The sequence below is a fragment of the Hypanus sabinus genome, chromosome 20 (assembly GCF_030144855.1).
Source record: "Hypanus sabinus isolate sHypSab1 chromosome 20, sHypSab1.hap1, whole genome shotgun sequence".
In the NCBI taxonomy this organism is placed as follows: Eukaryota; Metazoa; Chordata; class Chondrichthyes; order Myliobatiformes; family Dasyatidae; genus Hypanus; species Hypanus sabinus.
In genome coordinates, this window is record NC_082725.1 from 66,715,390 (window position 1) to 66,723,537 (window position 8,148).

Sequence of the window (8,148 nt, forward strand, 5' to 3'; positions counted from 1 at the left end):
CCTCCTCTTCCTTACACCCTCTCTCCCCATCACCCTTAAAACACCCTCTCCCCACTCCCTCCCCCTCCCCCTTGCAGCCCCCTCCACTCCCCTCCCATTACACACTCTCCCTCTCCCCTTACACACCCTCTCTCCTCCACCCTCTGCCTTACCGACCCTCTCCCCCCCTTACAACCTAACTCCCCGTGCCCCCTCTCCCCCTTACTCCCCCACTCCCCTTCTCCCTCCATCCTCTCTCTGCCTCCCTTTCACCCCTCATCCTCCCCTTACAACCTCTCTCCCCTCCTGCTGTACACTCCCCCTGACACCCCCTCTCCCCCACCCCTTACACCACCAGTCTCCCCCTCCCACTTACAATCCCTCCCCCCTCCTTGAAATCCCCTCCTCCCTCTTTGCCCCTCCCCGTCCCTCCCTCCCTCTGCTCTCTCTCCCCTTCTCCCCCTTCCCCACTCCCTCTCTCCCTCACCCCTTGTACCTCCTTCCCCTCCCCCTTACACCCCCACTGACAGCCCCTCCCCCTCCTCTATACACCCCTCTCCCCTTTACACCACACTCTCCCCTTGCATCCACTCTCTCCCCTACCCCTTACACCCCCCTCTCCCCCTCCCCTTTACACCCCTCCCACCTTCTCTCCCCTTACACCTCTCCCCCTTAAACTGCCCTCCCCTTACACCCCCTTTCCCCTCCCACCTTACACTCCCCTCCCCTTCCACCTTACACCCCCTTTTCGCCTTCCCTCCTATTTGCCCCTCCCCATCCCTCTCCCCCTCCCCTCTCTTGATCCCCTTCTCCCCCTCTCCCCTCCATCAGCCCCGACACTCCTCTCCCCCTCACTCTCACCCTTTATACCCCCTCTCCATCCCCCTTGCAACCCTCTCGCCTACTCCTTCACACCCCTCTCCCCTTCCACCTCGCCCTTACATCCCACTCCCCATACACCCCTCTCCCCTCACAATCCCATTCCTCCTCACACCCACTCCCCTCTCCTTTCTTACACTCCCTTCACCCCCTGCCTAAGCACCCCTCTCGGTCCAGAATGACAGCCTAAAATAATAGCTCCTCCAGAAAAATGCTTATTTTGCCCCATTTATCTGCCAAATACAAGATCTCTCAAATATCTGAACTGGTGAGGGGGGCAAGAATGGGGAAAAGGAATGTGGAGCCTGTGGATAAGGGGGTTGCAATGAGTGACTCTCCTACATGAGCATGTGGTAGCGAGTCTGACACTAGGCCTTGTTCAGGCGAAGCAGCAAATTTGGTAAAAATCCTGGAAGAGATATGGGAATTCCATGAAGATATAAAACAACAACTAAATGATATCAAGCCAGAGCTCACCAACGTCAATCAAAAAAATAGCGGTGGCAGAGACACGAATTGAAAAGGTGGAAGATCGCATTCAAAATGTGGAACTGATGCTAAGTAAGATGATAGAAGTGTTAAATCAAAAAGAAAATAAACTACTCGACCAAGAAGGAAGGTCACAACAGAAGAATATCAGGATATATAATGTTCCCGAAGGAGCGGAGAGGTTGTCTATGGTGGAGTTTGTAGAAAAGTTACTATGGGACATGCTGGAGATTCCTTCAACTACGGCACTTGGCACTGAGAGAGCAGGCTGCTTGCTCGTCCCGAGGCCTTCTGGAGACACGGAAGATAAGCCACGTTCAATAGTAAACAGATTACTTTTGTACAAAACCAAAGTAGAGATTCTGCGCACGGCCTGGGGAAAGAAGAAGCTATCTTTGAACGGGAAATTAATATTTCTGCAGGAGCCCGGGGGGGGGGGGGGGTAACCTTGATCAAAATATGTAAGGAATATTCTAGAGTGAAGCAAGTATTAGAGCAAGGAAAGATTAGGTTCCGAACTCCATACCCTGCTAAACTGCGAGTGTTTTATGAAGATGGGACACGGCTGTATTAGACAGTGGAAGAGATGACTGCAGACATGAAGGTCAGTGTGATCAAACTGAGGGAGAGCCTGGCTGAGCAGTTATCCCGCTCTGCTTGGGAAATAGTGAGAGAATCGAGAAAGCAGGGGACGGGAGGAGGGTGAGAGAAGAATATCTTGAAGAAACTGTGAGTTTTCAGAAGACAGCCCTCACCCCCTCCAGAACAGACATAAGGTCTGACTAATTTCAGAAGTGTTGATAAGCTAAACAGAAGCAAAAATAGACGGTGCTACACTTATCTCAAGAAGTATGTGGATTTTATATTACTCAATTATTTTATTTTTTATTCATTCATCCACTCCTTTTCCCCACCTAAATGAGAATATATACATGGGAAGAATACACAGGGAAATCTTTTCTGTGTAATGGACATAGATTTTTTCACTTACTTTTATGGGTCCTACAGTGAGGGCCCTCAACTCACAAGTAGGAGGGGTTATTCCCCACAGCTAGACGTTTCCTCTAGCTCAACCCAGGATCATCTACCTGGAATCACACTTTTGTAACCTTTTTCATTTGCGTTACTTGGTTCTTATTTGTTCAGGGAGTAGATCGATTAAGGTCTATTCTGCTAATTTCAATGAGATATTGACAGATAAATACACATGGCTAAGGACAAAATAAAATTTATTTCTTTTAATGTCAACAGGCTGTTAAATCCAATCAAATGCAGTAAAATTCTATCAAAAATGAAGAAAGAACAAGCCCATGTAGTATATTTACAGAAAACTCACTTAAGTGATAATGAGCATGTTAAACTAAAGAGAATGGGCTTCACTAATTTGTTTTTTCCCTCATATAAATCAGGACATAGGAGAGGAGTTGCCATTCTCATTTCAAGTAAGCTAAATTTTGAAAAAAGTATTCGAAATGGGAGATAAGGAGAGCAGATATATTCTGGTAAGGGGGAATATAGATGGAAATTCAGTTACCCTATTGAATATATATGCACCCCCAGGAAGTGGTATTAGTTTCTTCCAGAAAATTACTAACATTATGGTAACTGAAACAGGAGGTCTCTTGATATGTGGGGGAAACTTAAATTTACAATTACAACCAAACTTAGACTCTTCCAATAGAAAAACCTATGAAACAAAATCCTTTCATAAGAAAGTTAATACACTTTTTGAGGATGTTGGTTTAATTGATATATGGAGGGACCTTTTCCCTGACAGAAGGGATTACACTCATTATTCTGCTCCCCATTCTGTATATGCAAGAATAGACTATTTCATAACATTTGGAAAAGACAAAGACAAAATAAACACCTATGGAATTGGGACAATAGATGTAAGTGACCATGCACCTATATATTTATCTGTTGATTTTGACCTAGAACCAAAGAATACTATTTGGAAACTAAATTCAAGTCTACTCAATGATCCGTATTTTAAGGAAGAAATTAAAAAAGAAATTGGTCTTTACTTAGAATTCAATGATAATGGAGAGGTTTCACCTCCCACTCCATGGGATTCTCTTAAGGTTGTCAGGAAGGGAAAATTATAGTAATATCTTCATATAAGAAAAAAAGGAATAAAACATTAGAGGAATTACAAAATAAGCTGAAGGAATTAGAAAAAACACAAATCAAGTTTGGCACAGACTACATTAGAGGAAATTTTAAAAATTAGGAATAAAATTATTAGTTTGGCTTTCTGAGAAATCAAGAAAAATTTAATATTCTGAAACAGAGACACTATGAAAGTGGTTCTAAATCTATGAAAATACTGGCGTGGAAACTGAAAAAAAGGAGCATAAAATAGAATTAGGGATCCAAGAACAAAAGTGTTAAAAAAATAAGCTATGTGAAATTCAGGAAGCTTTTGAAGTGTTTTACAGAACTCTATATTCCAAAGTTTCAGGGGGAAGCATAACCCACATTGACACCTTCCTGAATTCTTTAGAGTTACCCACTTTAAGGGAAGAACAAAATAGAACGAAGACTGCTGACATAACTGAAGTTGAATTAAAAGCTGCAATTAGTAGGCTTAAATTAAGCAAGTCACCAGGATCAGATGGGTATACGGCAGAGTGGTACAAAGAATTTAAAAGTGAGTTAATTCCTGTTTTACTCCCCACACTGAACTGGGCTCGAAAAAAGGTGCAAATGCCACCCAGTTGGAAGGAAGCGATAATCTCAGCTATACCGAAAGAAAGCAAGGATAAATTGGAATGTGGGTCATTTAGACCAATATCCGTTCTTAATGTAGATTATAGATTATTTACCTCCATCATGGCCAAACTATTAGAGGAGTTTCTACCCACACTGATATATAATGATCAGACAGGTTTTATACAATGCCAAACACAAGACAATATACGAAGGACACTTCACATTATGGATCATATTAAAAAAATAAAATTGAAGCAATGGTGATTAGTGTGGACATTGAAAAGGCATTTGATTCGGTTAATTGGAATTTTCTTTACAGAGTTTTACATAGTTTTGGTCTACATGACACAAGTATTGAAACTATACAGGCAATATATGACAATCCTACTGCTAGGATTAAAATCAATGGATATTTATCAAACAGTTTTACCCTAGAAAGGGGCACGAGACAGGGTTATGCATGGTCACCGCTACTCTTCTCATTATATCTGGAACCATTAGCTCAATACATCAGACAAAAGGAAGATATTAGGGGAATTACTATTAAAGGGGCTGAGCATAAATTAGCTTGTTACACCGATGACATTTTGATCTATCTAGGGCAACCAACATACTCTTTAACTAAATTGATGCAATCCTGTGAACAATATGGTCAATTATCAGGATACAAGATCAATATAGATAAAACCCAATTACTTTCATATTACTGTAGCCCACCAAGAGAAATTGAAAGTCGATATCCCTGGGCATGGTAAACAGAGTCTTTCAAATATTTGGGCATCATTATGCCAAAAGATTTGGCAAAATGATCAGAATGCAATTATCTGACTATATATAGAAAAATTAAGGAAGATATAACAAGATGGAACCTAATTCCTTTTTTTTTTTGGCCAGTTCAAGGATTGAGTCCATTAAAATGAATAAATTGCCCAGACTATTCTATCTCTTTCAGACCCTATGAATAGATTAACCAAAATTAATTCAATGAATGGAAAAAGATGTTACCGAGGTATATTTGCCAGGGTAAAAGGCCTAGAGTTAGTCTCAAAACTTTGCAATTAGCAAAGGAAAAGGGGGGATGGGGCTTACCTTCTCTTAGAGATTACTATTTTGCAGCACAGTTGAGAGCTGTGATATGTTGGTGCAACCCATCATATGAAGCTCAATGGAAAAACATTGGAGGGAGGATACTTCCCATCCCCATTCAGGCAATTTTGGCTGATAACAACCTGCAAAGTTACATAAATACTATTTATAGCCCATGGGTGAAATGGTCTCTTAAAATATGGAAGACAATTATAAAAGAATATAAACTAGAGGGAGATATTGCAATTCTTAAGTGGTGTGCATATGACTCAGATTTTACGCCGAATAAACTGGATGCTAAAATTAAGGACTGGACAGCTAAAGGAATAACAGTTCTTTGCTATATAATGAAAAAGGAGCACTGTTCAATTTTGAAATGCTTAAAGAGAAACACATTAGAAAGACAAGACTTTTATCGGTATTTTGCAGATGTGACAATATGTTAATAGGACGGTTAAAAATGTAACCAAGGCAAGTACATGTTTGATAGAGCTATTTAGAAAAGCATATAATTCAGATAATGGTAGTAGAATAATTTTAAGTGTGTATAAGGGTTTGTCAAATTTTAAAACATGTGTTGCCCTTAAGGCATTTATTTAGCTTTATTACACTTTAGCTTTCATAATTCATTTGTAATTATTTTCTAGTTAAAGTTAAGGTTGATAATTACATTGCAGTTTTTGAGGTAAATTCATTATCTGTGATGTATCTCGGCATGCGATGATGTCACACCCGGTTTCGCCACGTCTTGTGGGTAAGTACTGGTTTGGAAAAACACGAAGGCAGGGGCTTGCGTGTGCAGGATCAGCGTGAGTAAAGTTCCATTTCTATGCACTAAGAAACATCATAGAAGTAACACCATAAGTTCACATGACAGTCGATAGTTTTCACCACACGTTAATGTGGAAGAGTGAACAGTAAACAGTTAATCTTACTGCGATCCTGTCTTCATTGACTTTGGTTTAACTTGGTGTTAGTTCAGAGTTTCTACACCCTGCAGGAGAATACTACGGTGAAAAGGCTGCATTACTGGGTGTTTCGACAAGTGTTACGATGGCCACGCGATCAAGTGTCAAGTCATTGCCATCCAGCGCCAGGAGCAGTAGGGCATCAACAAGCAAGGCTGCCCTGCAAGAGCTAAAGCAGGAGCCACCAAGGTGCGAGCGGCATACACTGAACAAGAAGCAAAACTGAAATTGGAGAGGGCTGCCAGAGAATCAGAAAACCAGAGGGAATGGGCTCCCAGAGAATCGGAAAAGGCTGCCAGAGAAGCCAAAAACCAGTTGGCAAAGATAGGGATAGAAACAGAGTTAGAAGTGCTGGCGCTCCACCGAGAAGCCGGTGCTGCCATGGTGGAAGCAGGAATATTCCAAAGCGCTGAAGAAATGCACATTCCAGATGAAGTAAAATCTACTTCAGAAAGGACCAGATTGGAACGCACTAGCAAATATGTCCAATCTCAAAACAACCTGAAGATTCGTTCTTACTCTCCATACTTACCTGCTAACATCCCATTTCATGAGGAGTCACAGGGAAGCCCAATTGTATCGCATTCATCTGAGAAAGACAATTTACACTTGCAACCTTGTGACAAACTCAAGAATGAAAGGGCTGACGATAAATACTTCTCGACACCAAACTTAACAGATTTGGTGAGAGAAGAGGCAAAGGCTGAATTCAGAACAGCAAATTCCATAACAAATGTACATCCTCAGTCATATACCCGCCGACATATTCCCACAGTCCGCATGTCACTTGCAGTTGAACCCTTGGCACAGTATTCAGCACGACGAGATCTCGTCACTTCAGGACTATACCAGTTTGACGATAAGCCTGAAAATTACCGTGCATGGTACTCCTCATTCGCCAATGCAGCTGGAGGAGTCCAGCTCACAGCAACCCAAGAGTTGGATCTTCTGACTAAATGGCTGGGAAAAGAATCATGTGAACAGGTGAGACGCATACGGTCAGTGTATGTCAACAACCCCAAGCTAGCCTTACACAAAGCATGGGAGAGACTTCGGGAGTGTTATGCGGCCCCTGAAATTATTGAAACGGCACTATTTCGATGGCTGGAAAATTTTCCTAGAGTATCAGCCAAGGATCACACTAAACTAAGAGAATTAGGAGATTCACTCTTAGAGGTTGAAGGCACTAAAGAAGATGGCTATTTAACTGGCCTGTCATTTTGTGTGTGTGTGATCATGTTGTATGTAGTTTTTCATTTATTTTATGATACTTGTTTGTTCTACTGTGAATGCCTGCAAGAAAATGAATCTCAGGTTAGTATTTGGTGACATATACTATATATACAAACTTTGTACATTGATAATAAAATTTTAAATCTTTAAAGTAATAAAATCGTTGAACTGTTTAAGAGAGGCAGTAGGAGAAATCCAGCAAATTATAGGGTGATGAGTCTTATGTATATTGCAGGGAAATTATTGGAAAAGATTGTTAGGGATAGGATTTACTTAGATTTGGAAAAGTATGAGCTTATTAGGAACAGTAAGAATGGCAATGTGCAGGCAAAAGTCATGTCTTTGGACTTGAGAATTTTTAGAGGTTTCAAAGATAATTGATGAAGGTAGGGGAGTGGATGTTGCCCACATGGACTTTAAGAAAGCATTTAGTAAACTCACTTGTGGTTGGCTGCTCCAGAAGTTCAAGGGACAAGTGACAAGGTGACTTGGTAGATTGGATTCAAAATTAGCTTGTCTATAGAATACAAGAGGGTTGTGTTGGAGGCAAGCTATTTATAAATATAAAAAGCCTACAGCACAAAACAGGCTCTTCAGCCCACAAAGCTGTGCTGAACATGTCCCTACCTTAGAATGACTTAAACTTACCTATATTTTTCTAAGCTCCATGTATCCAGCCAGGAGTCTTGTAAAAGACCGTATCATTTCTGCCTTCACTGCTGCTGGCAGCCCATTCTACGCACTCACCACTCTCTGCATAAAAAACTTACCCCTGACATCTCTTCTGTACCTACTCCCA